The 8,580-nt window shown below is 42.0% G+C and overlaps 1 long non-coding RNA gene across 1 annotated transcript in view; it reads right to left on the minus strand.

Moving 5' to 3' along the window:
• LOC144296115 (uncharacterized) overlaps nt 1-4,405 on the minus strand; it is a 65,261-nt gene extending 60,856 nt beyond the window's left edge. Inside the window, exon 1 of the long non-coding RNA XR_013363273.1 lies at nt 282-4,405. This is a non-coding gene — a long non-coding RNA (uncharacterized LOC144296115). The remainder of the gene's footprint in view (nt 1-281) is intronic.
• Nucleotides 4,406-8,580: the final 4,175 nt, after the last annotated feature.

The following is an 8,580-nucleotide window of genomic DNA, read 5'->3' on the forward strand; positions in this document are numbered from 1 at the left end:
AGCTTGCTTTGTTTCCCAACTGACCTATTCATATCAAGTTAGTTACACCCACTTAAGTCCCCCCCCTCCCCAATTTTGGCTAGTCCCACGGAGCCCTCCTATGGAGCTGGAAACTGATATAGAGACTTTGGCTTTTTATAGAGAATTCAATCCCTCAGTACCACAAGACACCCTTTCTTATTAAAGAACAAAATGCATGGAAGTTGTTAAAAACAAATCATTTTCCATTAGAAAAAAAGTTACATGATTGGAAAAAGAGAAGAGCACATTGCTGTAATTACCGGTGCATTAAGCAGGGAATGAACAGCTGCGTGAACTTGGAGTCCGTAGAATAACAGCCACTGAGCCAGCTTCCCCATATGGTCCAAGGGAGGAGGTGGGGCCTCGAGCTGCTTGGGGGTTGGCGAGGTGAGGAGGGGGCAAACTGGAATCCCATTCAAGTGAGAAACTCAGGCCAAGAAATGTCTGGCTTCCCCATCCAAGCCCAGCTTCCTCTTTGCGGCAGTGGGAAAATCCCCCTGGCCTCCATAACAAAAGCCTCTAAAATCAATGTTGTTTTTTCCTAAAGAGAGCAAAATGTGAGCCGGTTTCAGACTTTTGGCTACCCTGATACTAATAGAAAAGATGACCTCAGAAAGACTGAATCACTTCCTCAGCTTTCTTGGGGTGTGGCTATATTCCTTGGAATGATTGATATCACTTCATAAACACTATTCGATCTAGCAGTTTGCCTTCTTTCCCAATTAGAAGTAGGGTCCAGCCAACAGCCACGGGTCCTCGCCACCAGGTATTGGTCTCAATCTGTCGCAGCGAGAACCATGACCGCCTTCTAATTGGCATTCCCTTCAGAATTTGGCAAATTTGGTAAAAGCAGACCGGTACTATGGTAACCTTTCATTATCGATGCAAATCCTAGCAGAAAAGCATTCCATTCTTCTTACATTGTATGTCATAAATTAAACACAATAAATTTGATTGTGTAACCTCCTCGGAAGACATTCCTGAATAGACAGGGCAGAAAATGCTTGCATTATGCTGAACAGAGCCAAAATTTGATGGTCGCTGGAAGGGTTGGCTATAAGGAATCTAGCTATTTACAGGGGGAAATACCAAATAAGCTACATCATGTGCAAGGAGATGTTTTTGTGAGTACCATGTCCAAAACCATTCAAGTTTCCACTATATGAAGGTTATTATCACAGAGGATGGTGGCCAGCTGTTCTTCATTGCCACTGAAACAGAATGAGAGAGAAAAAAAAAGGGGGGGGCATTAAAATGGAATTGGAGGAATTCAAGCTTCCTGAAAATTTGAGTTAACAGGAGAGGGATCCACTCCAGGGAGTTATATAATAGATGCCTTTCATTTGCTATAGTTTTTTTTTTTTTTTTTTTTAATGAAAAGAAGCACTTTTAAGATAGTTCAGGTACAATTTTGTTCATCAGTAAAATCATGAATTTGATAATCTTACAAGATTTCTCCTACTGAAAAAAAAAAATCTGAAAAATCTTTCAGAATTAGGACTATGGGAAATTAGGCTGTGTCCAGAAGGTAATTTATTCAGTCATGCTATGGTGCCATGGAATCTCATAAAATGAGAGAGTATTACTAAAGGAATCCTTTCAGAAATGGGTGCATTTCATGCCATAGACTTAGGCATATTCCAAGAAGGAGTGTAATAATTTCCCCATAAATTAATTCAGGTCATCTTTAGAAATATCTAAATTTAAAAATAAAATTGAAATGCAGCATTCTACTCAAAGTAGGCACAATACTCTCAGGGAATTATTAGATTATAGCTAAACATATAGATACATGTTAAAACATCATTTGATGGGCACTAGAGTGTCCATTTGTATTTGATTTGTGGACTCTCTACTTAGGAATTTATAACTCTATTCAAGCAGGTAGTGAAATATTAACTTGGAGGACTTTCTTAATAAACCAATTAATAAATCAACCGTGGGAAGAACACTTATTCCAGTCTTTCACACATGGAGTAAATCCATCATTGCCAGACCTCTGAGTCCCATAGAACACTCTCTTTTATGTTTTCCATTCAACTTGAATGAAACTTTCTACTAGATCTCATTCCAGATCCCCCAGGAGACAGAGCTACCTTTCAGCAATCAGTACTCTACCAAGGTCTGCACTCAAGTTTGAGCATTCTCAGTAGACATGAAATCAGAAATGCAGGATTACTGGATTTCACTCTGATGGCCTCTCTTCTCAGAAACCATTATAAAAGAATATCACCTTCCTTTGCGGCTCTTCTGACAGCTGACGTGTATCTCTATGACCTCGGCTTTCTAGGGACAAAATGACATTTTGTAGATAGCTTTAAACTTTAAAAGTTCTCCAAGCAGGAAGGAAAAGAGTAAAACAACAAAAGAATAGTTTTACTAGGTAAGTGTATCTTGACTTAAACTCCTGGGCATTTAGGCCTCATGCCATGGCCCTCTGCATGAGTTAAGTGGAGTCAGAGATTTTTTTCCAAGTCATAGAACTGGTTACTTACTTCAGAAAGTACTCAGTTATTCAGTTTGAGCTACAGAGCATATGAACATGAACAAGTTTACCAGGGTCTGGAACTACAAGTGAAATTATTAATTTTCTCTCCTTTTTATCCTTTTATGGAGCATTACCAAGGGATCCAGTAAATTATCTGCTCGGTTTCCCTCCTTATAAATAATTTGTCCTCCATAGAGTGTGGACACTTCTGAGTATGAGATAGCTTATCACGGCAGTTGACAGCAGAGACTCTGGACCCAGGCTGAATGGGCTTGAAATCCAGCTTTGTCACTTGGCCTGCTTTGTGCCCTTTGGGTAAGTTACTGACCTCCGAGCTTCTCTTTCTTCCCCTGTAAAACTGGGATTTCATAGCACCCCTTTCTATATGACTGTTCTGAATATTCCTGAAAATTGCTGGAATAGTTTGACTATAGCTCTGTGAGATGATCAGAGGGAGAAGAAAGATAAAACAGACCAGCACAAGAACACCATGGGATCAAAAATAACTACTTTCTGCCCAAGAAGAAAAGCACCATGCGCCTTGATAAGTGTCTCTGGTGCACCAATATATTAATCCGCATTTTATTTAGAAGCAAAGGTAAATCTTTTACTTGTAAATGTGAACTACTAGATAAAATGGACCATAGTCAGCAATTTTTAGGGGAGGTAAGATGACATGCTATGAACATCTTACATTGTCACACTTATCGTGAGCCCTTCCTGAACACAGTAGCAGTAAATAGATGGAAAGGAAGATGATGGGTGAAGGGTGACACTAGTCCATTTTAGTCGGTTAGTGCAAAGTCCCAGAAGACGGGCTTAGGAGCCTCCTCTTCTCCATGCCCCGCATTCACTGTCCCCTTCACAGATTTAGAGACTGCCTTGGTCCTCCCAAACCTTTTAAGATCAATCATAAGTATGGCTTTATCCACTCATGTCTTCACTCGTCAATGTAACCAAGACTAACTGAGCACCTATGTGCATCTGGGACTGCCAGGTGGCAGCATGGAAGATAGGCGGGGGTGGGGGGTGTGAAGAATGACTTACCTTCACAAAGGTGAATAAATAGGACACCATCCTGATCCTCAAAGAATGCATGGTCTAGTGAGACACATAAAACAAATGATCCAAAGCAAACAAAGATCAGAGCAAAAAAATCACATGGCACATGATGACAAAATGATGTGTGGGAAAGAGACCAAGTGAGAAGGAAGTGTCTAGCACTGCTTAGGAAAGGTTGGGGGGTTTGATGTAGGGCTACAAGGAAAATAGGAATTAACCCAGTGAAAAGGGAGAAAGGAGGGCAGCAGGAAGCACAGGCACAGAAGAAATGTCACAGTGTAGCCATCAAGGCCTGCAAGAACTCCATGTGCACTGAGTGTGTCTGGCAGTGTGTATGGTTGGAATGCTGGGCCTTCTGCGGCCGCATGGGTTTTCCAAGCATGGGAGAAACACAGTGTTTTCAAAAGGCCACAAGTGACAGGGTGGTGGAAGGCCACTTCCGAAGTCTTGCTACCATCCTGGGTAATCTGATTTCCTACAAGAAGAAAGCAAGGCAGGGTCCAAGCATGCTGCCAGGGTTTAAATGAAGAATGCACCATTTTCTTTAAAGACCAGCTTCCAGGAGTCTGGGAAGACAGTAACAGGATACTCTCTCCCATGTGGCCCGTGTCCCATCCAAACATCTTGAAAGAGACAATTCTGAGTGCCAGGAAGGAAGTATTGTAAGTCACAGTCCTCTCATTATCTTATGGTTTCACCCATGGGTAGGATCTACTTATTACACGTTCCCTAAGTGACAAACGTAGCAAACGTAGCTGTCTTCCGTTAACGATGGCCAATACTGATTTGTGTTCAACAGTCTTTGGTCTAATTATGGAAAACATTCCTCATCACCTCAAATCCTGCAAAGGAGAGAAGAAAGAACCAGATTACCCAAGCCCAGGTGAGCAGACCCAGGAGGGTTTGAACATAGGTGTGGCTTGTGGAAAAACAACACCACCACCACCACCAACAACTGATGCCCCTCAAAGAGGGATTTTCACAGCTAAACTTCAGATTAGGAGGAGAAATAAGCGCCTCCAGCTTCCTCAGTTGCCACGACGAGGAGACCTCATGATGGATCATGGTGATCCAGGCCAGACAGGCCACAGGTTGGCACCTCCTCAGCCTATAAACTCACTCTCCGGGGAAAATCCCGACCCCCTCCAAAGGGACGGTCGAAGCAGCAGCAGAGCTTGCAGCAAGCCCTGCGATATCCGACCCTTCTCATTTAGATAATCGCGCCCTAAAAATTGATCTGGATTTGCCCTTACCGGCCTTAAATTTGATAGGACTCCACCGGGCCTGGTTTTCACGGGCCCTGCAACACGGGCGAGAAAAGGACAATAATCACCGCATTTTCTCCACTTCTCCAGTTTCTCAGAAAGCAGCATGAGTCAGCCCTCGGCAAAGAGCAGGGCTGGAATCCGAGTCGGTAAACACGTCGTGGGGTGGACCGGGAGCGGCCCCGCGGCCCCCTGGCTCCTTAACGGGGGGTCGGACCGCGCTGCCTCTGCAAGCCCGGCTCAGCGAGCTAAGCCACCGAGCAGGTGCAGCGCGGGCATCCCGCACCCCGCAACTAGAAAGTCTGCCCGACCCCATCGGCGGGGCTCCACAGCCCCCGGAGAGGAATTCTTAGGACAAATAAATGGGGGCGGGTGTAAAGTGAGGGAGCGCAACACCTGTCTCTGCAGCTGGCCCGCAGACCTCCCTTTAATGTGCTGTCTGCTGGGAGGTGGGGGCGGCTCGGGTTACGCGGAGGCCTGAGCCTGCAGTGGGGCCTGCGGAAAGGAATTCCACGACCAGGAGATGTGAGGCTTGATCTGCGGCCAAAAACAATGGTGAAAAGGTACAAAATGAAAAGCTCCCGTCAGGACAAAGGCACTCAATCACCCAACAACACATAGCCCAGGGCCCCATAGCCTGGGGTGGGGGGGAGCTTTTGAAGAAAATGCACCCCAAACCCAAGTCACAACTGGATTAACATCCTGGTTGATCCCCTTTTACCTTCTAAGGCTCCTTTGGCTGGGGCTACTTGTTGAAATCGAAATGAGAAGACTACAGCCGCCAGCAGCGCACAGTGTCTTCCTTTAAGGGCTGGTTCTGGCCGGTCTCAGAAAAGCAACTCGCAAGATTTATGCTCCTCTGCCTTCCGTCCATGTTTTTCTTTTTTTTCCATTTAAGAGGGAATTTAGAGCAAAGTTGCCCATGGAACTCCAACCCGGTGCTGGAGAAGTCCTCGCTGACTTGCAAAATAACTGTGGCTTCAGCAGAATTGTGTGCCCAATAGTAACAGAGGTGAAGACCATAAAAATTGTGTGCACACATAAGAGAAAGAAGAAGAAAGAAAGAAAGAAAGAAAGAAAGAAAGAAAGAAAGAAAGAAGAAAGAAAGAAAGAAAGAAAGAAAGAAAGAAAGAAAGAAAGAAGAAAGAAAGAAAAAGAAGAAGAAGAAGAAGAAGAAAGAAAGAAAGAAAGAAAGAAAGAAAGAAAGAAAGAAAGAAAGAAAGAAAGAAAGAAGAGAAAAGACCCTGGGATTAGGTAACCACATTGGATCTAAAGGGTTGTTTTGCCACATAGAACGCAGAGATGTTTGAATAATGGGAACAAATAGAATGGAAGGGACGGTCTTTCCAAGAAAAGCTTAGAAGAGAGAGATTGATTTACTGGTGGTCCTCCTTCACATTGCCTCCAAAGCCCATGGAATGGGAGTCCATGCTTAGAAATCCTACAATGGGAAGCAGAGTCATTCATGCCCCAGGCAGAGCCTGAATAAAATGCACTGACTTTGGAAAAGTACCAGTAAGATAAAATTCAAGATGAGCCTCAAAGATCTCTCAGCTCCTTGAAAGTTGGAGCTTTAGCAGGGACCCGCCCAGTGGGGGTCAATGAAGCAGGAAGTGAAGCCCTGGACACCAATGCCAAATTTGTTCTCTTTGAATTTGACTGTATGTGGATTCTGACTATAACAGATGGAATTGATTGGGTCAACAGTATGTGAAATGAGAAGGATGCCTGGCCCCAAGAAGGAAACAAGTGCCCCAGGTGTCCAGTCCCAAATATTTTGGCAGTGAATTTAGACAGGGGTGGGGGGAGGAATCATTTATTCATGGAAAACTTTCAATGAACTGTTTTTAAAAATGCCTAACATATCTATGGCCAGTTTCCACTATAAACAGATATAAGCAAAGTTTCATTGTTAGTTTGAAGAAATGATTCCACTTTATTGAATTTTTGCTTCATATTCTAATTAAAACATTAGTGACCGAGAACTCAGTAAAATATGTTATCAAGACCTTAACACAAGCAAGTATTTGGTTTTTCAGTCACTCTCTCTTCCTGTTGTAACATTTGAAGAAACTTTCATCATTTCTAATATGTAAATATAGCTTCTTCTTTAGAATCATCTCCCTTTGTCCTTCAAATACAGTCTCTCTCATTCTCTCTCTCTCTCTCTCTCTGTCAAAAAGAGAGGACACACATTTGATTCATGTCCCCATTTACATTTATGAACAAACCCCACCTCCATCACCATAAGAAATAATTGGAGTCTAGCCCTTACTCTGCTTCACTGAATATACTGAAGAAAACAGTCCATTATATCTATACTCTATTGAATGAGATGTTGATCTGCTTGGGCATTTTCACTGAGTTTGAAAATGCACGATTATAAGTGTTCCTAACTGTGGTGAATTATGAATCTGCATTTGACATCCATCATATCATTTGCTCTATGCTCTGTCTGGTGAGAAGAGGAATGGGGTCAAATAGCAATTAAAGTGTGGGTGCATTTCAAGAATTCGAAGCACTTTTCAATATTACTTATTTTCATCAAGTCTGCCAAGTATCAGTTTGCTCACAGAAAGGCAATATTTTGGATCGAAAGGAAAAATATCTAAGCAATTCACAATTTCTTTACGGCTATTGACAACATTGTGAAGTCACATAAATTTTTAGTCGATATTCATGCACATTGAGAATCCATTTGACACTTGATTTCAAATGTTGCCCTACTACCGAGAAACCATGACACAAATCCCACATTTCATTCGCAATAATCAGCTTAAAGTACTAAACATTACTTTTCTAGGTCTGAGACCATGTAAATAAAATTATATATTTTTAAAGGCAGAAGATTGGCAGGAAACATAAACTTCATTTAAGCACTAGCTTAGCATTTCTTTATAGGAGCAAGATTCAGCTCCAAAACGTTCTTGAAGGTGAAGATGGTAAATTAGACCATCACTTCCAGAAGCAAGTCTTGTATCTGTCATATAATGTAAGCTGTCTATCCAAAGCAAATCCAGTTTAGAGGCAGATTCAAGTTTACTGCATACTTTTCAGGGATACCACTCATATGCTATAGTCACAAAATACTGTTTTCTGACTTTCTTCCTTCTGCAGGCAGGAAAATATTAGGTAAACCTTTCTCAGACACAGAGTAGCACTCTACCTCTATTTAGAACTACACTTGAAGGTAGTAGCCATCATAGTACGAGATAGGATCAAAAGTAATTTCAATTGTCTCGTGTTTATTTCTTTTCTCCACAAAAATGTAGTTCTCCTAAGTCTGGACCTTTAAAATAATTTATTGTAATTAGACAAGCCATGGTATGTAAACATTTCAATTTGACTTAATAAACAAGGATTAAATACCTCAATTTACTAAGTGAAATCTAGGGTGCAAAGATAAATAAGACAGTGTCCCAAGAGGGGAAAGAAAGCAGGCCTACATATATAACTGTATTATGAAGGAGAATGTTTTAAACACTTAATGAATTTGTGTACAGAATCCTCTAAGAACACAGACGAAGAACAATAATTCTCTTGTGAGGGAAGGATGTCTTTAGGGGAAAGTGAAATTTGATATGTTTCTTGAGAATGAATGGAATTTCAACAAAGGAGATAGCAGGTAGTTATATCCTTAGAAGAGTGTGGGACAATCAGCTATGGCAGAGAGCCTAAGATAATCACGCTTTAGAAGAGGCTTTGCTGCCACTATCTTTCATAGGCTACTTGGGAGTTCAAAAA

The sequence above is a fragment of the Canis aureus genome, chromosome 24, assembly GCF_053574225.1.
Source record: "Canis aureus isolate CA01 chromosome 24, VMU_Caureus_v.1.0, whole genome shotgun sequence".
Classification (NCBI taxonomy): Eukaryota; Metazoa; Chordata; class Mammalia; order Carnivora; family Canidae; genus Canis; species Canis aureus.